This window comes from Chionomys nivalis, chromosome 16 (genome assembly GCF_950005125.1).
Source record: "Chionomys nivalis chromosome 16, mChiNiv1.1, whole genome shotgun sequence".
NCBI classification, from domain to species: Eukaryota; Metazoa; Chordata; class Mammalia; order Rodentia; family Cricetidae; genus Chionomys; species Chionomys nivalis.
This window is the reverse complement of record NC_080101.1, coordinates 49,784,089-49,808,826: the sequence shown is the minus strand read 5'-3', so window position 1 is coordinate 49,808,826 and position 24,738 is coordinate 49,784,089.

Here is a 24,738-nt window from a genome sequence, read left to right as displayed (position 1 = left end):
ATAGACAGACACATACACACATAATATACAGATTAATAGAGATGGGTTAAATGAAGATGTAAGAGTTAGCCAATAAGAAGTTAGAGCTAATGGGCTGAGCAGTATTTTAATTAATACAGTTTCTGTGTGATTATTTCAGTTCTAGGCAGCAGGGATGAACAAGCAGGTCCTCCTCACTACAAACTAAAGCCTACCTGGCCAACTAAATCCATGTAAAACCTGAGAGGGCTTGAAAAGGAATTCTGCACACACACACACACACACACACACACACACACACACACACACACACACACACAGTTTAACACAGCTTCTTGCTGTTTGCTGGCAGCTTGCTACAGGTCCTTTAAGAGAGATCTTCCTGATTCAGCCATAACAGGATAAAAGCCGTGGCCATTTTAAAATGCTGGCTTTCTGGGCTAGGCTGCCAGCATGAACCCTGACTCTTTTGGGAGACAGAGCATTTGGATGGGGTTTGTGAGCCGCATGCTGCAACTTGCTTGATGGCAATGTGGACAAGCTTTGTGCCTGGAACTAGGGCAGTGTGCATGGCTCAGAGGTGCAAGCGGCTCCGGCAAGTGGCTTTGCCATGCTGGACTGTGATGAGCAAGCTAGAAGTACCATATTAAATGGCACAGCTTAAGTTTTAGATTGGGCAGGGCAAGCATAGAGTACTGTATTTTACCTAGTAAATTTACCAACTTAAATTTTAAGAAGGGCTTGGCATTTTAAGAAGTGCTTCTGGTAATGAAATAATTACAGATATGCAATAAAGACAAACCCAGATGAGTTATAGTGTTGGATAAGTGTATGTAGGCTTGGGAGAGAGAAGAAAAAGAGTATAGAGAGTTGAAAAAGAAGTAAATAATTTTTTTAAAAAAGTCTTTAAAGAGACAGAGTACACGCAGTCGTGATTGAAAGGAGTAAAGAAAAATAAGCCATGTAAAGATGGACTACATACAGGAAGTCTGTATTATGTATATTATTCTGTTTTCTTTGAATTTTTTGACTGTGAAGGAGCTACAGAGAGACATTTCATTGTATGAGCTGCTAAGCTAAACCAGCATGTATATTATAAAGGTATCCTGACTTCCAAATTTGGGTCTAGAATATTTTGCTTTGGAAAAGAGGTTCTTCTCATTTCCACAAAAGATAAGAACCTGTGAATTACTTCCAGACCAATATGGTTTCATGGCACAAGACTCCTGAAAAGTTGCTGTGAACACCCCACAAAGAAAATACTTTGCTCAACTGCTGATTGAGATGAACCTAGCACACAGAATACACAAAGAAAGACCTGATTAACAGTGCTCCCAAACAACAGAAAGTAGTATGGACAGAGCTACATCTATATTCCCAAATATTGTTTATATTTTTTTTTTACATTTAAAGGGGGATATGCTATAGAGATGAATAATTTGCTTTGGCATGTATCTTGGTTTATTGATGCAAATTTAAGGTCAATTTTGTTATACTATATGTATATTTCTGCCCTTGATTAAGGTATTGTTTGTGTAGTTCATTTAAAAATATAATGTATTTTAAGAAATATAGATTAATAGATAGATCATCTATAATAGTTAAGATTGTAGTCATGTTAGTTAGGTTTTCTAGATATACAGAGATATATTTCAGTTAGCTAGGTATTCTTCAAATTTTTCAGAGACCTTTAGAATATGGCATTTAATTGTTTTAAAAATATAGGACTTTTCATGACAGTGAGTGAGACACATCTGCTCTTGGAAGCACTAATCTACTTTGAGAGGAAGATGGACATCGAAGAGGCTCCAAAAAGTGGGGAGGGGGGATGTGCTGTGGGACAATGTTCTGTACTCTGTAACTTATATTTTAAATAAATGTTGATTGGGCAGTAGCAAGGCAGGAAGTAGAGGCAGGGCAATGAGAATTCTGGAAAGAGGGAAGTGCAGTCTGCAGTCGTGACCCAGCCTCAGAGGAAGCAAGATGTGACTGCCTTGCCAAAAAAGGTACCAAGCCAAGTGACTAACTCAGAAAAGAATTGTGGGCTAATGTAAATTATAAGATTTAGTTAATAAAAAGCCTGAGCTAATGGGCCAATCAGTTTATAAATAATGTAGACATCTGTGTAATTTCTTTGGGGCTAAATAGCTTGTGGGACCTGGTGGGACAGAAAACCTCAGTCAACAAATGGTGCCCATGTGGACAACTGCATCCACATAAAGCCCGAGAGAGCTTGGAAAGTAATGCTGTACAGAAAAGGAAAGAGTTAAGCATGGCTTATTGATAGCAGCATTTTCTCAGGTGGGCTCTGCCAGCTAGAGGCAAGCAAGCAATCTCATTTAAGAAAGGCTTCCTGAATCAGCATTAGCTTCAAAACTCTGCAGCTCTTTTAAGAGATCCTGCCATGAAACACTTAAATGGTGTTGACAAAAAGCTGACTGCATTCTTTTTGGTGGAGGCAAGGACCTTGAAATGCCATAGAATTGTGGCAATAAACATGGCACTGGCTGGTACCTCTGCCATGAGGCTGGAATCTCAGAAAGCTAAGGAATGGGCTGGATCCATTCATCAAAGCCACGGCTTTAATCCTACCCATATTGCTTAGCAAATTAAAGACTCAAGTGGTCAGAAAAGAGATATACAGTAAAGATAGATTAAAAAATAAAGAAAAACTCTAAATGGTTTACCATGTGTTTTAAAATATATGCAGACTTAGGTGAGGAAAAAAAAGGGTAAAGTCCTTAAAATAAAAAAAAAAAAAAGGGAGAGTAGTTGGGTGGTGGCACACACCTTTAATCCCAACACTTGGGAGACAGAGGAAGGCAGACTTCTGTGAGTTTAAGGTGTGGTGGCATACACCTCTAATTCCAGTTGGAAGGCAGAGGCAGAGGCAGACAGATCTCTGTGAGTTCAAGGTGTGGTGGCACAAACCTTTAATTCCAGCACTTGGGAGGCAGAGACAGGTGGATCTCTGTGAGTTCAAGGACAGCCTGGTTTACAGAGTGAGTTCCAGGACAACGATACATAGAGAAACCCTGTCTCAAAAAGTCAAAAATTAAAAATAAAAGATATAGAGTTTAAAATAAGGCCACATAAAGATGGAAAACACACAGACAATCTGGATACTGTATGTTAGTATGCTCTCTTTTAATTGTTTGAATACTGAGGAAGGAGTAATAGCTGTTAAAAGATATTTGTTTATAAATGCTGCTGAATTAATCCAAGATAAGTATTTTGAAAATACCTTGACTTCAAAATTGAAGTCAAAAGGTATGTTACTTTGGAGAAGAAGTTTTGCTTTTATTTCCACAGGAAATGAGAGACTATGGATTCATTTTGGGATAAGAAAAATCAGGTTTGATCAAGGAAGACCCCCTGAAAATCTCTGATAGGAGTGGATGGTCCAGATGTCTAAGTTCTACATCTAGAACAGATTCAAGACTGCTGCCTGAGATGATCAATCCTCACAGGATACTCCAGTCACAACTTGATCATAATTCTAAATTTTCTTTAGGTCCCCATAAGATTATCATTGCCCCCAATCAACAGGAAGTATCCTGGATAAACTACTCCCACACTTATCCAAAATGGAGTATGGATATTTTCCTTTGTTTAGAATGTCGGTTATAAGTTGTTATGGATAAAGGATATGGATAAGAAAAAAGCTAAACAAAGAATATTAGATTCAGAGTTCTTGTTCTTTAAAAAGGTGCGGGGAGAAGTACTGTGAAACAATAGTTTTACCCTGTAAACTTTTGTTTCTTGTATTTGTTTAATAAAATGCTGGTTGGCTGGTAGCCAGGCACGAAGTATAGGCAAGTGACCATGCAGAAAATAGAGGTGGGACAATGAGAACAAAAGTATTCTGGGAAGAGGATTCTTCAGTTTGCAGTTGCAATCCAGACACAGAGCAAGGAAGATGTAACTGCTTCAACAAATAAGGTACCAAGCCCCGTGGATAACATAGACAAGAATAATGGGCTAATATTTGTTATAAGAGTTAATAAAAAGCCTGAGATAATGGGCCAATCAGTTTATAACTAATGTAGACACCTGTGTGATTTCTTTGGTACTTAACAGCTGCTGAAGGACTGGGCAGGACAGAAACCTTAGTCAACAATACTTACATCTGATCCACAAGCAGGGGATAGAGAAAAGAGAAGGACAGACAGACAGATATAGATACATACACACACACAGAGAGAGAGAGAGAGAGAGACAGAGACAGAGAGAGACAGAGACAGAGATAGAGTCAGAGCGACAGAGAGTGAGACAGACAGACAGGCAGATAGATAGATAGAGACAGACACAGAGAGAAAAAGACTGGACATGATATAGGCTTTTGAAGCCTCAAAGCCTATCCCAAGTGACACATTTACCCTGACAAAAGGCCACACCTCCCAATCCTTCCTAAACATTTTCACCATCCATTTGGAGTCCAAGCATTCAAATATTTGAGCCACATTCAAACCACCACATTATAACCAAAAAAAGACAATGATATAGAAAAAGAAATTAAAAATATTTTATTAAAATGTTGCTAAATGGAGGTCAATGATAATATCTTTCTGATCTCATTTTTTTTTCTAGAATTTCAGACAACCAAATTGATTTGACAATCTTTGGCCTCATCATATATACATATCTTAAATATTAGTCATTCTTGATGATGTATTCATTGAGTAGCCTATAAAAGATTATTTGGAGGACAAAATTGCATTTGTGCAATAAATGTTATTTCAGTACAGGAAGTATATTTTTACAGCATGTCTGACCTGTATTATTGAAATAATTTTGGTAAGTTTGAGGGAACTAAAAAGTCAACTAGTAGCACTTTATACTAATTTACCAACTTAACAATGAGTAAAAGGATGGATGTGTTGTGAATATGTACTTTAAAATGTGTACACACTGTGATGCTTTTGTGTGAGTCTATCACTATGCCTCCAAACAGGAAAGTAAGAAACACAATTAGGGCCAGTGAGATGCTTGGGTAAGGTTGTTTGTCAAGAGGCATGAGAATATAAGTGTGATCCCTGGGGCTCACAGGGTAGAAGGAGAAAACCAAGTCATCCTCTGATCTCCACATTCATGTTTGCATGCAAGTGCACACTCAACTGCTGTTGAATAACCCTTTTGTTCTACTGTGAAGAGGTATTGTTTAATAAAGAGCTAACTGGTCAATAGCTAGGCAGGAAGAAATTAGGTGGAAGAGTCAAACTGAGAGAACATGGGGAAGCGAGATGAACATACAGTGCTGAAAAAAGGTACCAAGCCACGTAGTAGAATATAGATAAGAAATATGGATTAATTTAAGTTGTAGAAGTGAGTCAGTAACAAGCATAAGCTATTGAACGAGCATTTATAACTAACAGTAAGTCTCTGTGTGGTTATTTGGGAGCTGCTAGTGGGACAGAAAAGTCCACCTACATTCAAGTGCATGTGTGTATGTGCATATACACACACTAATAGATAAAAACAAAAATAAATCTAAGCACAATGAATAGTGGTGCTATTCAATCAGTTCAACCATAGTACTAAACTGCATACATAAGTACATGACTGCTCCTATGGTGGCAGAGTCTAGATCATCCCTTCTCTATAATGTTGAAATATAGTTAGCAATCAGAAACTAAGGAAAAGGATTTCATGGTTTGTATAGATCTCAAGGAGCCAAGTCCAAGCTATTCTCTCTAGTGGGAAAGTTATTTTCTTTGTATACTTTTACTGAGGGACTTAATTGACGTTATTCACTGTGGTGGTTTGAAGGAAAATGGTCCTCAAAGGGAGTGGCAGTATTAGGAGGTGTGGCCTTGTTGAAGTAGGTGTGACCTTGTTGGAGGAAGTGTGTCACTGTAGGGGTGAACTTTGAGGTCTCATATATGCTCACTTGAACTTTCCTGACCAACAATTCAAAAGGAGGTTTCTCATGCCTGGTACTGGGGTTTTTGCTATTCTATGGGTTCTGAGAAAGTTTGTTTTCATTATTGTAGTTACACTTTGCCCAGGCATATCTCATTTCATGCCCAAGAGCAGTCAACCGAAACAAACTGGAGCCCATGGTGTATTTTCCCCCTTTTATAGTTTTGAAATTACAGTATAACAAAATCATTTCTACCTTCCCTTTATCCCTCCAAATCCTCTCATATAATCCTCCTTGCTTTTTTCAAAGTCATGGTCTCTTTTTTGTTTCTTTTCATTAATTGTTGATTATACATGTGTGTGTGTGTGTGTGTGTATGTGTGTGTGTATTTCTAAATATAAACTGCTCAGTCTGTATAATGCTACTTGTATGTATGCTTTCAGGGCTGAGTACTTGGTATTAGATAATCAATTGGTGTGCTCTTCCCCTAAAAAGACAATTTCTCTGACTCTCAGTCTTTCTTAGTTTCCCATAAGCTCTTTGAGTAAGGTGGAGGCCTTGTGGGGTTTTCCTGAACAACTTCAGCATGTTCACTGGTACCATTCTTGGTCAACTCCCATTTGGGCCGTTGGGTTCATGAAACTTGTGGGGGTAACTTCTGACGTTACTAGAAGACAAAATTTCACAGCCAATTTCCTAGTTCTCTGGTTTTTTACAATCCCTCCCCTGAAGAGGGACACTAAAAAGAAATCCCAAATTAGCTCAAAATTGAATATAATAAAGTGTTATTTATTTAGGGATAGACTCACAGATCACAGTCCTCTTTTTGAATGGAGAATCTAGCAGTTGGAAGAGAGAGCAACAGCATGCATTATATCAGCATTTATAGTATGAGAGGCCACACCCAAGTGGGTGGATTACTGAAAGGTTACTGGCTGAAGGATTTTCCTACAGCACCTCCCACTTTTGTTTAAATAAGAGACTTCTAAGCCTAATACAAAATTATAAACAATAAGAAAAAATATCAAGCATAAAAATTAGATTTACAACCAGCATAAACAATATCAAGAAACAAATATGTGATAAATGTTTCAATAATTATCCTATCCTAAGGAGTCTAAATCTTATATGATAAATAATTTGGCTAAGTCATGAGAGGAAAGTAACTATGACTATTTAGTCTTCAACCCCATCGAAGACCTGAGAAAGGAAATAATATTACTTGAGTAAGCAGGAAGTACAATCAAGCAACTTTCAAAATGTGCAACAAATGACAGAGACAACTGTCTACCTGGGCAATCACCCAAAGTCTCATTTGCAGTGTGGAACAACCAGCTTTGACTAACGCCTAGAGTAACTGACAGACCATTTTCAGAGGCAGGAAATTTTTCAAAACCATCTCACTATGTTTTGGCAGGATTCGACAGTCTTTTTTCTTGTATCCTGCTTGTCCTGTCTGGACATCATGCATTTTGTCAGTGGTTGATGCATGGGTAGTTCCTTGCCCAAAGACCAGTTTTGCCAAGAAGAAAACAAGCTCCAAGTGGAGTGTCTTAGGTGCTCAACATTCTTTCAGGAATAGATCGGTGGTGTAGGAGCAACTGTGTCTCATGTCAACAGAACCCTAAATTATTTAAATGCCATATTCTGCAGCTCTTTGAAGTAGTCAAAGATTACCTATCTATGCAGAATACAATCACTATGATTAGTCTAACAATAAGTATGACAAACATGAATGACTATTGACCTATAATTTTTAATACCTATATAATTTAAAGACTATTACTTCATATTAGAATATTAAACAATCTTTTTTAAACAACTGTGCAACAAGTCAAGACAATGACCTCAAAATGTAAGCAATGTATAAGTATCTTGATATAGAAATGTATATTGCAATATGATAAATGTATCCTAAAATTGTATCAATATACAAAATTTCTTAATCAGAGATAGAAGCATGCATGCATACAATATGACAAAATAACTTTGCCTAGGTATACAAATATTGTAGGCAAAATTATAAACATATTTAATATAATTTAAGTTTGTATCAATATATAAGAATCGATACCAATGTAAATTGCCTATAAATAATATCTCACAAGTATTCGCTCTATTACTCACTATTATTATTATTGTGAGTAAGCTCATACTAATCTATTATCCCATCTAATATCTGTTTTTTTTTTCCAAAAGGATCCCGGAGCCTACATAATCCCCCCCCCAATCCCCAACCCTGTACCAATTATAATCAACCCCTAATTGATGTCCCTAATCCTGAGGACAAACTTTGTTGGGAGAGGGGACATTGTCTTCTAGAATTACTTCCAGCTGTCATGGGGGCGATGTTCTTTCTTTGGGATTCTGTTAAAGTAAAATGATGGTTAAGTTTCAAGTTTACTGTCTAGTATAATCACAAATAGTCTCTGAGTATCAGTAGGGTTTTCTGAGGTTTTTATTTGGAGTTCTGGCCAGAATGTTGTAAAAAAGGTACACCATTTCAGCTAACCAAGTTGGAACCATCTTGAGTAGCTGGTACACAAAACAGGTCTTATAGTAGTACTATCAGTATCATGACATCATGTCAACTAGGTGGAGTTGTTATTGTGGGGCCCCATCTTCTTCCTTGAAACGTCAAAGATTACTGCAGGAAATTCATTGTTTATTGTGGAAAACTTAAACATTATTAATACAGACATATATTTAATGAAAGACACAAAATAGGTATGAAGAAAAGTACTTTTTTTTCCCCTAAATTCTTTCTTCTTTTTGTCCCATACCATGGCTCCTGACATAAGACAGATACTCTGAATTTTTATCTTAACAACATGCTTGGATTTAGAGAAGGACAGAGACATTGTCCAACTCCAAAGCCAGCTTTGATTTTTAAGTGAATCATAACTATTATTCTAGTTTATGTTCAGAGATTCTTACCCTCAGATGACCTGTCCTCATAGATCATAATTCTCTTTCCTTTGTGATCCTATCTGAATAGTTATCCTTTCCTCTTTAGGCATCTAGATGTCCAGGGTCTCCTAACTTTTTGAAGATGAGTATTTTCATGCAAAGACAAGAACAAAACCCTGCCCCAACCCTTATGAGGTTTCCTTACCACCTGTATGGTTGTCACTGCTGTGGATGAGCTGTCATTTCTCTTTCTCAAGAGGTTTCTCTTTTTCAAGCCAAATCTTTATTAATTTTGATGACATCCATAACTTTCCTTCTCCTGTGGAATTAAGAGCAAAACCTCTTCCCCAATGCAGCACATCTCCTGGTTTCCATTGTGAGGTCAATACATCCTTGAAATAAACGGGTTGATTTAATTCAGAAAACTTTTCTATTATCCAATGTCTTTCTGTTGCTGTTGTTCTTGTTTCATTAGTGTTAAGAAATTTCAAGGTTAATAAAGCATTATGTAATCTATTTATGGGGGTATTTTCCATCCCTTTCTGTTTGTTTAACATATCCTTTATAGTTTGATTTGATCTTTCTATAACTGCCTGGTCTGCAGGATTGTTTGGTATACCTGTAATATGCCAGGGATGAGATGTGGGAGAGGCTGACTCACCTGGGATGGGCTGCAAACGGGCAGAAGGACCACATGGCCTGATTTCTGATTTTTTTTCTCTCTGAATCGTAATTCTTTTCAGTTGATGATCTACTACTAAAAATCCTGCCAGATGGAATTTATCCAGTGTCAACACACACACTTACTGAACCCCAAAGAGGCATTTAATATACCTACTCCATGTTGGTCCTTTTGAACTAGCCAGAAGAATGGCATTGGGCTTTCTTGGAATTCCTGTGTCAAGCATCAACTGGACTCGAATAAGATCATGGCAGGTGCAGCTGAAATGGTAAAGGGTGGCCAGGAACGTAGCTTTTGGAGTTCAGGCAACAGGATCCAGGATTTGATCCTCGTTCTCTCCACCCCTTCCCCTCTAAGCACTATTCTTATTTGTTCCAGCACAGATTCCATTTATTTTGTGATATTCCGCATGTCTTAGAAGTTACTAAATTGCTCTGTGTTTAAGGATTCTTGTGTCATTATGCCTGGATTTCTGGAACTGCTTGCCTACTCATTATGTACAATTAGTACATCTTGCAAGTTTTCTCAGTGTTTAGAAGTTGCTTTCTTAATTACTGTGTGTGCTTAATCAACCTTGCGAGTTTCATCCCACTCATCTTATTTTGCTGGCTTTCTACAACGGAATGAAATATTCATATGTGATATGCCAAATATGGATTATATTGTCATTTGGATATTATATGGAGGTTGAAGTATCATACACGTATATGTGTATATATATACACACACACATATATATTTTAGTATATCTTGATGTGCATATATTCACACATGTGCACAATGTACGTGCATGTGTATGGAAATTGCCTTTTCATTTTTTCCCCAAATTAGTTTTATGCTCTTATGTTCCTCTATGGAGAACCATCTTTTTTTCCTCTATGGGGCAGGGACCAAGCTCACTAAAACCCAAGGACTGGTGGGATTTATCACTGTGTGGAGAAGGACCAATCCCCGACACTGGATTCAAGTCAAAATGTCCATGCAAGAAATCTGATTGGCTACTTTAGGGTCAGGTGTCTATTGCTGGGTCAATCGACTGTGAGGATGTAGTGACTCACATCTCAGTCAGCACAGATCTTGGGGATCCGGAAGATGGAGACACTGAAGAGCTGGAGAGTAGGGTGCTGGGGAGGCAATGTTGTAAGTGTCTGTCATGTCAGAGGTCCAGGTTTTAAGTTTGTTGTCAGTTTGATCGCAGAAAAAATATAACAGGATAAAATTCTATAAGAATTTATGAAGGGATGTGGTGTCGCGTGGCTGGGCATCTGTGGTGCACACCTTTAATCCCAGCACTCAGGAGGTAGAAGCAGGTGGATCTCTGACTTTGAGGCCAGCCTGGTCTACAGAGTGAGTTTTAGGACAGCCAAGGCTACACAGAGAAATCTTGTCTTGAAAAACCAAACATAAATAGATAAATAAATATAAAAAATAACATAAAATAACAAGTCCATTATTTATGCATGCTTTTGTGGGATAAGGAGTTCATTGCATTTCCAGAGAAACATATAAAAACAGGAACGCTGAGTTAGTGTAAAACCTGAACCAGCTAATCTGCTTTTTACAAGTGAGCTGTACCATGGAGTCTTCTAGGGTGGAGCATGAAAGCTCTAGGCTTTAATTTCGCATGTGGGTTTGAGAACTGAGAGTGAAAATACATGGTGAGATCATTATGGCTACAAAAATTGCAAGTCATACAGAAGGAAGGCGTTTGGAGAGGTTACCCAGATTGCCAGGTAACGCTGCCCCGTTAAAGGCCAGCAAGCTCAGTGCTGCAGCCATGGTGCTAGCTTTTGAGCTGTACTCGACACCTACAACTGAGTATCTTTAACCCCCACATGCCTGGAATTTTATCGAAAACACTGGGAACGCTTTCCACATTCTAGACATTCTTAACCGGTCAGCTCACCCACAACACAAAAGGGAAAATGTATTTTCCCCTCTAAACCTTTCCATAAGCGGTTGGGCGGGCTCCCAATGTCTCATCCTTTGGAAGACAAGAAGCAGCAAGAATCGTGTCTCACAATGTGATGATGGCATACTTTAGAGAACAAACTTGGGTGATTTTCCAGTTACTGAGGTGTGATATTATGGGTGGTAAAAGGAGCCAAAATTGCTCAGTCTGAGTGGAGGCTGTTAAGAACATAAGTTACTGTGTGCTGAGCTATAGTTTTTCCAGTTATAGAACTGAGTACCAGGACCATGGGGTGTGCTAGGGTGATGCTAAGATAACTATTTTGGTGCTGGAGATTTTTTGGAAGGGGGGATGTTCTGTGTGACATGAGAATGGTCTATAATAGTTATTTTTTAAAACTGAGAATGAGTGAGTTTATTAAACATATAGAAGGAAAAAGAACAAACAGCAGATAGATAGATAGATAGATAGATAGATAGATAGATAGATAGATAGATAGACAGACACAGGAGGTAGAGAGTAAAACATCATCAAATCAGGAGTGAAGAACTTCCAGAAGAGACAACTGTCGTAACTTGATGGGGAGATCAAGCAGCGGGAATGCCTCAAATCAGGGGGCTTACAGCATCAAGCAGCAGCGAACTGGGCAAGTTAAGACAGTCAGCTGCAGTTCCCCGCCAGAGCTTGCTCTCTGTGGATGAGCTTCCTGTCCCCACCACAGAGGTTTTTATCCCCCAGTTACTGAACAATAGTAACTTCTGTTGGAGATATTTTACCTTTAGCTGTACACAGTGTTTCTAATACCCTTAGCTGCTTGCTGCTCTCCCCTCTCCTGCTTACAGAGCTGGGAGGGGGGGTGTCCCTTGGAGGATACTGATATAAACATGCTATGATCTGAAATGGGGGTGATGGTGGTTCTATACGATTTCCAGAGTCAGATTCTCATGTATTGAGTATGTTCGTGTGTGTGCGTGTGTGCATGCATGTGTGCACATACATGCATGTCTGTGTGTTTCTGTGTGTGTGTGCACGCGTGCGTGCATGCGTGTTGGAAACAATAGAACTTAGGGACCCATGCATGTTAAGCACTTGTTGTGTATTGAGCTATATCCCAGAGTCCTATTTGTGCTATTAAACTACTTTTGATAAAGTGAAAAGATTTAGTGTTATTCTCCTACATGTGGTTTCCAGTTAGAGAATAAAGAGGTAAAGAGGAATATGTGTCAATGAAAGATAAACGTCTAGAATAATGCTTTTTTTCCCCCATAAACTGACCAAAATGGCACGGGAATAGAAGATTAAAAACCATGATGTCGGAAAGTCTGTGTTAGGCTTTGGGCATGGTTGAATGTGTCCTTCCAAGGTTCTTATGCTGAAAGTTTGATCCCTAGCTTAGCAGTGTTGAGGGGATGAAGCCTTTAGCAGGAAATGCTTTGTGGAAAGTAGTTCTGTCCTGGGGGCATCCCTCAGAAGGATTCAATGGTGGCCTCATGAAGTGAACTACTTTTCTTGAGAGCAGGTGTGGTAATTTGAATGAGAACTATCCCCCATAGGCTCTTCTGTTCAAACACTTGGTCCTCAACTTAATTGGTGCTGTTTGGGGGAGGTTATGGAACCTTCGGGAGGTAGAGTCTTCCTGCAGGAAGTGCGTCACTGGGGCTAGGCCTAAATGTCTGCAGCCTGCTTCCTACTCTGGCCTCCTGCTGACATGCCTTCCTCACTACTATGGACCACCCCTCCAGACCATAAGCCAAAATAGACTCCTCTATAGTTGCCTCTGGTCCTGCTGTCAGAACATGACAGCAACAGCAAGCAATTGTTTCAGCAGCCACTAAAGAGCAAGGGCCCATCCTGTGCTGGATCGCTCCAGCCGTGTTCTTCTGCTCTGCCAGAGGGACCCTTACCCTGTTCATGAGTCTGCAGAAATGATATTTAAATAAATGGCTTTATTTATGTCTTTCCTGATAAAAGGATTTTGTTACAACACCCCACACAGACTAGTACAGTATGTGCCCAGGAAACCACTTTCATTACATAATTTATGGTTTGCAGTAATTAAATATGGTATTGTATGAATGTGAGCAGAAGGGCAGTGTTCATTCGCTAATGCGTGTTACTTATATGTGACCCTTACATTACTGTGTAAAGGAAATCAGAATTTAGGGCACAGAAATAACAGCCATCAGATATTCTTGGAGAAACAAAAACTTAAAAGCATTAACTTGTTTGTCAAAAGTGGTCGGAAGACTAAGACCAATGTGGCGCCCGGTGTGGTGGCGCCCGGTGTGGTGGCGCCCGGTGTGGTGGCGCCCGGTGTGGTGATGCACATCTTCAAGGTCAGCAGTCTGAAGGGAGAGACAGGCTGGTCTCTGTGAGTCTGAGATCGGCTACAAAATGAGAGCTACCCATAAACAAACAAACAAACAAACAAACAAACAACAGGTGTAGAGACTGAGATGCTGGAAAGATGGCCCAGTGGTTAAGAGCATGGACTATTCTTGGAGTGGGTGCCAGCACTCAGAATCTCCTATAGGTTCAGATCTAAGGGATCAGATCCCCTCTGGCCTTGGGTGCCTGCACTCATGTGCCAGTCCCATTGCCCCTTCCCCTCTACTTAAGATTTACCTTTTAAGTAAAGAAAATAAAAAAAAGAGCAAATGTTTAAAATAATTGGAAATTGCTAATTTCTGTCCAGGCAACCAATACTGTGTTTGAAAAACATGCTTTAATCTTCAAAAGGGAAAAAGAAAAATACCTTGGGCAAAATTTTAAGTCATCCTTGACTTTAGATTTTTAGGTGTGTGAAAATTGTAGATATTCAAACCATAATGGATACAAGTGAGTTAGATAGTCATAACATAGATATTTGATTTGATAATAGATGTTTTCTGACTTCCACATGAAACCTAGCATGGTCCCTACAAAAAGGCATTATATGGAAAATCCCCAAAGCCAGTTTTAGCTGAGAAAGGGCCTAAATATCAGAGACTGGGGACAGATCCCCTACAGGTGGGACCAATAGATCTTCTCGATCTATATCTGATGTTGGCTTCTGGGTTTTTATGTTCAGTGACCACAACATTCTGACTGACCCTTCAGAAAGGTGCTGAAACTGACTTCCGACAAATGCAAAAGAGAAAGGAACTTCCAAATAACCTTTCATGAAAATGCAGTCCAAAACGAGGCAGTGTCTCATAAGCACAGTCATGGGTTTAATGTCTTTCCCCGTTTTTTTTTTTTTTCCCCTCAACATTGTTTCTAAGTAAAAGTGCTTTCTGAATCCATGATGCAGCAGGAGACTTAACAAAATATTGATTCTTCTAAGCTTTGGCTGACTTTCCCTAGCTTAGAAAAATTTCAAAAAGAAACATGGAATCCAGAAAATGCTCTAACATCAGTTTCTTATTTATTCTTTTAAAAAGGAAACTTTACAAGTAACCTGTAAAGTTTATTTCAACAGGGTTATTTTAAAATACAGTATACACGCATAAGATAATTTTATGAGCAAACCAATTTCTACATAGAGTAATTAATATTTATAAAGGAACAAAGTTATCTTAGATTTAGAAAATATGTTTGGCTATTTGCATGGTTTTATATTCCCACTAGATTTCTTTTTTCTTTCCTTTTTTCCTCCTCTTCCCTTGAAGGAGGAGAACAAAGAGATGGAAATATTTTTCCCCTATGGTTTCAAAATTTCCAGAAATGCTCAATCTCTTTTTAAGATGTTGCTGGTGTGGGATGCAATCATCTATAAGGCCTGGCATTTTCTTGTACTAATGAAAACTTGGCAAAGTGGCGAATTTTGAAATGCTAAGTGAAAGGATTTGTTCTCGGTTAAAGTCGAAAGTCGTGCCTGGTTTACAATTGGTTTGCGCATTCATGCGTAAGCATCTATTTTTAGATTCCCCTTTCCTTTAACGGCACTGAGTTTTGGAAGACAGTTGCTCAGGCCAGCATCTCATAGCCACCTCCGTGCCTCGCAGGGTCCACACAGCCTTTCGAAGCTTGCACAGCGATGAAAACGATTGTACTTAAACCGTTTGGCCTTCATCTCTAGTAGGGGAATCAAAGCCCCGTCCTGTTTGTCCACTCCTGTAAAAATAATTAGGTCATCGTCTCATCTCAGACGTTTGTCGCATTTGTGACTGCGATCATAGTAATGTGCTCTGGGCGGTGTGTGGAAATGAGACATGGCTTCGTAAGTCTGTGTCGGTGAACAACAGGAGAGCGGCAGAAAAGAAATTAAGAATTCACTAACACAGCACACAGTTGAGAAAGAAAGTATCAAGCGGAGCCCGTATGACACTTTGAATTAATGCCTCATCTTTTGTAGTGGCATTTCACTTGTATTTTCATAAATAAAACTTGCCTGGGGATCGGGAAAGTAAAACAACCACACTGGTCAGCCTTACAGACCAGTCAGCAATGACACATACCTTTAACCCCAGTAGCCACACTAGTTGCCATAGAAAGTGGGTGGTGCATGCCTTTAATCCCAGCCCTAGAGAGGGTTATAAAATGGGGAGGAAACAGCTCTCAAATACAGTCTCATTCTGAGAATCCTGGAGGCAGGATCTTCTGTTGAGAGAGACTGTTCGTTCGTCCCTAGTCACTTAGACCTAAAATAATCACTCAGAAACTATATTAGTTGGAATATTGTTTGGCCAATAGCTTAAGCATATTTCTGGTGGCTTACCCTTATATCTTAAATTAACCCTTTTCTCTTTATCTGTGTATAGCCACGTAGCTATGGTGTACAGGGTAAAGTTCTGGTGTGTCTGTCTCTGCCGAAAGCTTCATGGCTTCTTGCAACTCCTCCTTCTTTCTCCCAGCATTCAGTTTAGGGTTGTATCCATCCCACCCCTACCCCACACCCCTGCTAACTCTACTCTGCCCTATCACAGGCTAAGGCAGCTTCTTTATTCATTAATCAATAAAAGGCTACAATGGTCTGTGCCAAGGTCCTCAGAGCAGGTCACCATTTTAATGACTACAGGTGTCTGGGAAGAATGCTCACTGCTGGGTACTCTCCTTTCTAATCCCAGTGCCCTTGTAACCAGCAGCCTGAGCTCTTGAACAGAAAGACCCGGCCTGAATGAAGGCCCTTCAGAAAGCCTTGATAGGCTTGACCTCAGATATTCTAAACAGACTGTGAGCATAATTTGCAATAAAGGACCAAGTTAATTTAAATATTTTTGTCACATAATAATACCCTGCTTCTGGTTTTTCTGTGAACTGATCAGTTTGTCTGATGAAATGTTCTGAGTTTTGACCATACACACACATAAGCTGCTTAGGTTATAGCTGGTTTTTATTAAACGATTAAAAGGGAATACTAAGAAGGGCCTTAAATTCAGGTGCGTCAAATAAAACTCTGTTTGAGCTGGCACAGAAGCGGTGGCTTATATTTTCTGGCTGAGCTGGTGCTGGAAGTTAATCACCTGTATTACCTATGGTTGAATGTAATGTTACTTCAATCAAAGCCCATTTTCTAATTTCTACTAGTGATTGTCAGGATATAATCTTGGCTGCTGAATTAACCTGATGTTAAGAGGCAAGTGATAGACCCATTAGAGGGACACTCCTTTTTAGGGATCTATGCTTTTTGATTAGCCATGACTTTCAGAAGATGGGTGAAGAATTCAAAGGGTAGCATACGCCCCATTTAAGTTAATAGGTTCAACATGTGCATTAGCTCATCGATGTTGTCCAACCAAGAGAAGAAACAATCCTTAGTAAGGAAGGCAGTGAACACACTATCTTAGGGCTGGATTATGTTTTCATCGTCTGATTCTAAGGGAAAGAAAATGTTTTCTTCATCTCTCTTGGAATATTTTTTGAAATTTTGGTTAAGCTGAAATCACAAGCCTTTTGATTTTGCCTTACTGTGTCTTTAGCCTTCCTCTGGGAAACTCTTGCCTTCCTTTTAGGAATTTATTAACACTATTTAGATTGGCCCAAAGAGTTGCCCAAGAAGCAGACTGGGCTGTGTCATAGGTCAGAATTCAAAGAATGGAATCACAGTTCCCTCAATACACAATCTCAATCCCTGGGCCCACCCAGCAGAAGTGCCCTGAGCTGTTTTCTAGGTCTACTGTAGGTACACTTAAAAATTATTTAGTCTATGGTAAGTGGTATATATATGGTGTGTGTGTGTGTGTCCATAAATTTATATGTGTACATGCACATGTGTATGCATTCATGTGGAAGCCATTAGTCTTCCTTAGTGGCTGTCCTCCTTGCTTTTAGAGACAGGGTCACAAGCTGAATGTGTTTAACTCACCAGTTTGAATAGGCTAGGCTAGCAGGTGTGCTCTAGAAATCTGAATGTTTTTCTTTTTCCCCACAATGCTGGGATGTCACCATGGCTGGCTTTTACACAGGTGTTGAGATCAAAACTCATGTTCTCATGGTGAATGCCAGGTAGGCACTGAGCCATCTCCTTAGTTCCTCAGGTCCATTTTTCTTTTTTCCTTAATGTTATTTGGATTCTAACTAGGGTGTACATAACTGATTTTCTGGAGAGACAAGTTATCCAAATCCAAAGCCTTTTTAGCTAATGATGATGTCTAGATGTACTGCAAATTCTATTTAATTCTGTTTAGGAAATCACTCTCTGCTAATGTGTGTACACGCATGTGTGTATATGTGTGTATGTATGTATGTGCGTGTGTGTGTACATGTGTGTGCGTGTATGTGTGCATGTATATGCACGTGTGTATGTGTGTGTGCATGCGCGTGTGTGTATGTGTGTGTGCATGTATGTGCACGTGTGTGTGTTGCAGGGTATCTAATACAGGGCCTTTCATGTGCCAGGCAAACACTCTACCATTGAACTACATCTTCAGCTCAGTAAACACAATAAAAAAAAAAACATTATCAAGTATCTGCATTTTTGCAGAGAGGTTTCAGCTGTGATGTTATCTGCCATGGAGTGGCAATGCTGTCACAAGCACTACCTGACACATCCCTCAATTTCTTTTCTGAAATGAGGAAATTAAGTTAGATCTTGAAATTATGTCCATTATTTGGGAAAGCATGTTATGAGGTTTTCATTGGAAGCTATGCCCTCTGGGAGTTTAACAGCTATAAATTTCCCCATGTACAAGGCTTTTATTATAATGTCAGTGAACTACTAACTTTTATGTGATTACCATCACCCACCTCTCCCTCCACTTCATGTGAACTGAAATTATGATACAGTCCAATGGCATTCTTGAAAAAAGATGTACTTCTTTATATGATGTGGGATTCCCCTCTGTATGCTATGAATACCATTGGTTAATAAAGAATCTGTTTCAGCCAGTGGCTTAGTAGAACAGAGGTAGGCAGGGAAAACTAAACTGAATGCTGGGAGAAAGAAGGTGGAATCAGAGGAGAAGCCATGGAGCCATTGTCAGACACAGACATGCTGAAACCTTGCTGGTATGCTATGAGTCTCATGATAAAATATAAAATAATGGAGATGGGTTAATTCTAGATGTAGGAGCTAGCTAGCAATACGCTTAATTAATTGGCCAAGCTGTGATTTAATTAATACAGTTTCTGTGTGGTTATTTCGGGAGTCTGGGTGGCCAGGAACAACCAAGCAGGGGGCGGCCGGGAACACACTAACAGCCTCCCTACAACATTTATAGATTTTGCTGAAGCAAGAACCCATCTGTTTAAACAAACGAGAGGTGCTAGAGAGACAGCTCAGCCCTTAGGCGTGCTTCCCAGTGGTTGTGTCAGGCTCACAACCACCTGTAACACCAACTCAAGGGGATTGGATGCCCTCTTCTGGCTGTTGTAGGCACCCACACACATGTGACTCAGATACATATACACATATAAATAAAAGCAAAAATAAATCTTAAAGGAAAGAAGCCAAAAATATCCCAGAAAAAAGATTAATTACCTGAATTTTTTGTCATGTGTAGGAAAGCACAAACTATCTGAAACTAAGGTTTCAGTGTAACGTTTTGCTTTGTGTTTTGCACTGTAGCCAAGGCTCCTCTGGAACTCAAGGTTCTCCTGTTTTTACTTCCTGAGTGTTGTCACCAGGACATGGCTGTTTTTCAAATGAGTATTTATGTGAAGAATATCTTAAATTAAAATACTGCTTTAGCATTACAGTTAATAAGTAAATTGATTTAAGAGTAAAATTTGGGCGCTGTAATGGTAGACTCAGTTGTTAAGAGCACTTTTTCTTGCAAAGGATCTCTGTAGCAGCAGGCTATTTGTTGGTGCCTGGACATTTAGCCCTGAAATAATCACACAGAAACTGTATTAATTAAATCACTGCTTGGCCCATTAGCTGTAGTTTCTTATTGACTAACTCTTACATGTTAATTTAACCCATTTCTATTAATCTGTACATCGCTTGTGACTGTGGCTTCTGGGCAAGATTCCAACCAGCATCTGTCTCTGGCAGCAGCTCCATGGCTTCTCTCTAACTCCTCCTTCTTTCTCCCAGCATTCAGTTTAGTTTTCCCCACCTACCTCTATTCCTTGTGCAGGCCCAAGAGAGTTTTCTTCATTCAGTAAAGGTAATTAAAGCATACAGAGGGGAATCCCAGATCAGATCTTTGTTCAGTTTCTACCACCTAGATGGTGGTTTCTATTCATGCAATACTCTAGCTCAAGAGATCCAATGTCTTTTTTCACCACCATTGTAAGACACACACATGGTATATGGGCATATATGGAGATAAAAAATTTCTACATAAAATAAATAATCCAAAAATAAATAAATAAATCTTGATAAATCTGCTGTGTATGAATTCTGTAGCACCTTTAAATAAATTGATATTTATGATTTTTTAAGAAAATTAATTTGTTTAGCTTCATTTTGTGTGCATTGGTGTGAAAGTGTCTGGAACTGGAGTTACAGACAGTTATGAGATGCCATGTGGGTGCCGGTAATTGAACCCCGGGTCCTCTGGAAGAGCAGCTGGTGCTCTTAACCACTGAGCCATTTCTCCAGTCCCAATGGTTTATTTTTTATTTTAAAACTATATTTCACTTGTATGTCTGTGTGCACTTTTGCCCATGCCTACCCATGTGTGAATGCATGTGAGTGCCTCAGTGTGTATTTAGAAGTCAAAGCACACCTTGTGGGAATCAGTTTTCCCCCTCCACCTTTGTCTTCCTGTGACAGAACTGGGGTTTTGCAGGCAGGCTTGGTGATGAGCACCGTTGCTTTTCTGGCCACAGTGCCCTCCCAGCGATAGTTCTGTATGTATTAGTGAAACAGTAGACACAAAGCTTACAGTACAACATTCAGCTTTGAAAAATTGATGATGCTGTGTGTTCAGGTACACTTCTTGACTTTTGTGAGTCCGAGTTGGAGCTTGGTTATTTAAGTTAATTATAATAATACATGGTGCAACCCTAACAATGGCAGGCAGCAGAAGCAGCCAGCACAAAACCATCACTTCCTTCAAGACCTAATGTGACTTCACCCTTACGGGAGAGATAACAGTTGAAGAAGTCAAAGTCAGATTTTTGAAAATATTCCAGAATTTTGCATTAATACTGCCAAACAACATTATCTGTAGGATCATCATAGTGCTGAAGATGAAATAATGAAAATAGAGTTGAATGTGTAGTTTTCTGCAAACATGTCTAAAGATGCTCCCGGCTAAAACATCACCCAGTTGGAATACTTATAGTAATATTTTTATTTATTATTATTTGACAAATAAAGCATCCCTGAATATCAGAGAAGCAAAGCTAGCCACACCAGTCAGCTATACAAGCCAGGCAATGGTGGCACATACCTTTAATCCCAGTAGCTACACTAGTTTCCCATAGAACCTGGATGGTGGTAGTGAACACCTTTAATCCCAGCACTAGGGAGGAGTATATGGCAGGATGAGACAGGAACTCGCCCTCTTTTCAGTCTGAAGATTTCATAGAGGTAAGAGCTTTCTAGTAGTTGGCTGCTTTGCTTTTCCGATCTTCAGCCAGAACCCTAATATCTGTCTCTGGGTTTTTGTTAATCCGGCTACAAATACTGACCACAGAAGATGATAATCATTTTGGCTCTGGGAATGAATTTTCATCTTAGGACATTCCTCAGTCCAGAAAAAGGGTGGAGCAGAATATCTAGTGGGAAGCCAAGACTTGATGATGAAGAGGAAGGGTCAAGGAAAAAGTATTAAATGTTGAGTACCCAAGGTGTTCTGGGCTGATCTCTCAGAATAGCCATCTAATAAGGTTGTAACTATTTCTGTCTGTAGCTGAAGAAGGGCTGCCTGATGGAACTGCCAAGGGGAATGGAAGCTGCACAAATAAACTCCCCGGAGGAGAGAGCTTCACCATCTGGACCACATGGCAATGGGAGTCTTGGCTTAGGCACTAACTTAGAATAATAGGTGGAGAATCTCGGCAGCCCTGAAGGGTGGACTCGGCCTTAGCAACGGCACAGCTATTGTGCTGCAGACAAACAACACATAATACAGGGAGGACTGGGCCAAGGGAAAGGCTTTCTGAGTAGGGCCAAAAAGGGAGTTAGCAGAGTGAGAGGCGGCTGCAAGTCCCGAGAAGGTCAGGAGGAGCCCACTGTAGATTTCATTAGGAAAAATCAATAGAGAAGAGGCTAAAAACCCATGTCTCACACATATTTGGAACTCTTTAAAACCATTTTAAAGATGAGTGACTATTTATTAAAGATCCCTTACTCTTGCCTCGTGGACTTTTCCACTTGTATAAGTATGGGAAGAGAGCATAGTCAATAGGCATGAACTCCTCCTACCTTTCTAGTTCTTCCCTCCGTATGTCTTTTGCTTTTGGCTTTTTTTCTTCGAGACTTTGTCATTGTTCAGGACATTCTGTTTTTGAGAATTTGCTTTCTTTTTGTTCAAATCTATTAGGTAACCACTTTCACTACCTCTAATTAAAATCTCGACTAATATAGGGCAGCTTTTAGTAGCATTAAGAACTGCTGAGAGATGCTATCAGATAAGGCAAGCTGCGGGGGGGGGGGGGGGAAGATGCTTATCTGTCAAGCCAAACTGCAGGGAAGAGGCTCCAACTGAGCTGTCTGGTAGGGACACTCTCCTGCCTGGTGGGGACACTCTCCTGCCTGTTGTGCTACCTGCAAGTTGTGCAGTGTGCTCTAGGCCCCCAGCTTCCATGATTCATCACCCATGCTGTGGTGGGCTTTTGATGACACAGCTGTCTTTGAGTCATTTCTGCTCCTAAAAGTGACTCCCTATCCATTTTTTGTAAGTAATGACTATAAATTTAATTGGTTCACCATGTTTGACTTCAGCGATAGCCTGTCATTAGTTCCCTATCTAGGTGAGGACACTTGGTTTATATTACCATTCAAAGGCTTCTTTTTGCTATTTCTGATAATTCATAGCATTTTCCCCCATAGTAGACGACAGCTGTAGGGCAGGCTTAATGGAAAGACCTGTTGCTTTGTGAGAGACCCACTTAAAAAGGGAAAGAGGATCAAATTTGGATAAGATTAAGTCATTTAAAGAGCTGTACATTAACTACAATGGCAAGGAAACTCTTTTGTCTGGGTTCAAGTTACCCACTTTTGCTAGTCTGAGCCATGATTCTGTAAGGATGGTATGTTCATACTCCCAGTTCAGTGATTGATTTTTGTTTCTAGAGAGGATCTTACTTTGCAACCAGGGCTGGCCTGGAACATGCTGTACCCATCTCTGTCTCCAGAGTGGTGGGGTTAAAGGCATGGGGTGCCACATTTGGCTAGTGGTTGGTCTTGTAAAGACTAACAGTTGTTAATTTAAGCATGTGTAGGATTTCTCCAATTCTTAGACAATAATTTTGCTTTTGTAAAGGCAGGTGGAAGTGCGAGCAGGCACAGAGATTTCTGCAACAAATAAAACACCTTCTACATGTATGGCCCAAGAAGATAACACGTTTCTCGCAACCTACATGTTTGACTCCCTTAATGCTTACCATTAAGGAGAGTGTAAAGTCAGAGCCAATACAGTTTGTGAGCATCGTTATGAAAGGCGGCCAAAATAAAGATGGCTTCTATTTGGATTCAATTTATGTTTACTAACTTAGAACTCAAAGGAGCTAAATGCTGGTTAGGTGACAATGACTCCTTCAATTGACTGCCACCTGTTCACCAACTTTCAACAGCACTCCCAAAGTAGAACTCATGTAAAAGAACCTGACATAGAGGAGTTTTCCAGTCTAATGGGGTAATGAATATACATGAAAACACGCAACATCTGCTTTTAATTCAATTACAACCTATCCATCTACCTTCTCCAAGGAATTTATTCAAATCAGTTTGTCTTCTCCCTTTGGTATCTGTAACCTCCTTCTGTTTTCCTGCACTTTGTCCCAGTTCAGGAGCATGCTGAAAGTGCTGACATCGAAAATCAGAAGTCCACCTTTCTATTTCCTCTAGCTTCAGTTCAGTCCTTTTCCCTCCATGTGTGGGGATTCAAGAAACATCATCTTTTCCTAAAGCAACACTGGTTCCTAACTCTAAAATTCAACAAAAAACAGTTGGAATAAATATTGTATGGCTGTGGCATTGGTACCTGCTGTGAACAATTTTCAGCCATTATTTCATGGTGGATGTTCATGTCATGCGCTAGCATGTTTTTTAAATGCTGTTCTGCAGTTCTATGAGCCTCCGTGGCTCCTACCTCAGACCATCTAGCTTCAGCTTTATTTACAACACCGTTTATTCATTCTATGGTTTTGAATTTTATGGGCATGGTTGCTCTTTTTTCGCAACGTTTTTGTTATTGTTGTTTTTAGATAATCTGTTTCTTTCTCATGGCATGGTTCACAATATGCAATGATTTCTTCTAGAGTCTAAATGTACACACATGCACACACACACACACACAGGCACACAGGCACACACACAACTACACGAGAAGCCAGAGGTTGACTTTAGGTGCCATTCCTCAGGAGCTGTCAATTTGTCTTTATTGCGATAGGATCTCTCTCTGGGACCTGGGGCTCTCTGATGAGGCAAGGCCAGCTGACTAGCAGTTCCGGGGTTCTGCCTGTCTTTACATCCCCAGCACGGGGATTACAATATTGAACCAGTAATCTCTGCTCTTCGCACGGTTGCTGGGGATTGAATTTAGGTTCTTACTCTTGAACTCCTTGTACTTTACGGAGTTATCGCTCCAGTTCCCTGTTTTTCATTTTTAAACGAGAAGATTTTGTTGTGAAACCGTTTTTCTCTAGATTAAAATGTTCTCTTGTAGAGACTCAAGAGGCACATGAGAGTCTCTGTGCCATGGGGGCCTTCCAAGAAAGAGATTGTCTGAGCTGTAAGCAGTGGCTGAGGAAGGTGAGCCTTGTCAGTGGTGTAGCTGCCTGTTGGTAGCATGGGGGGGGCGTTTCCAGTGGCACAGCTTTGGTGAATTGTCATTCATGCTGGGATGAGCCTTG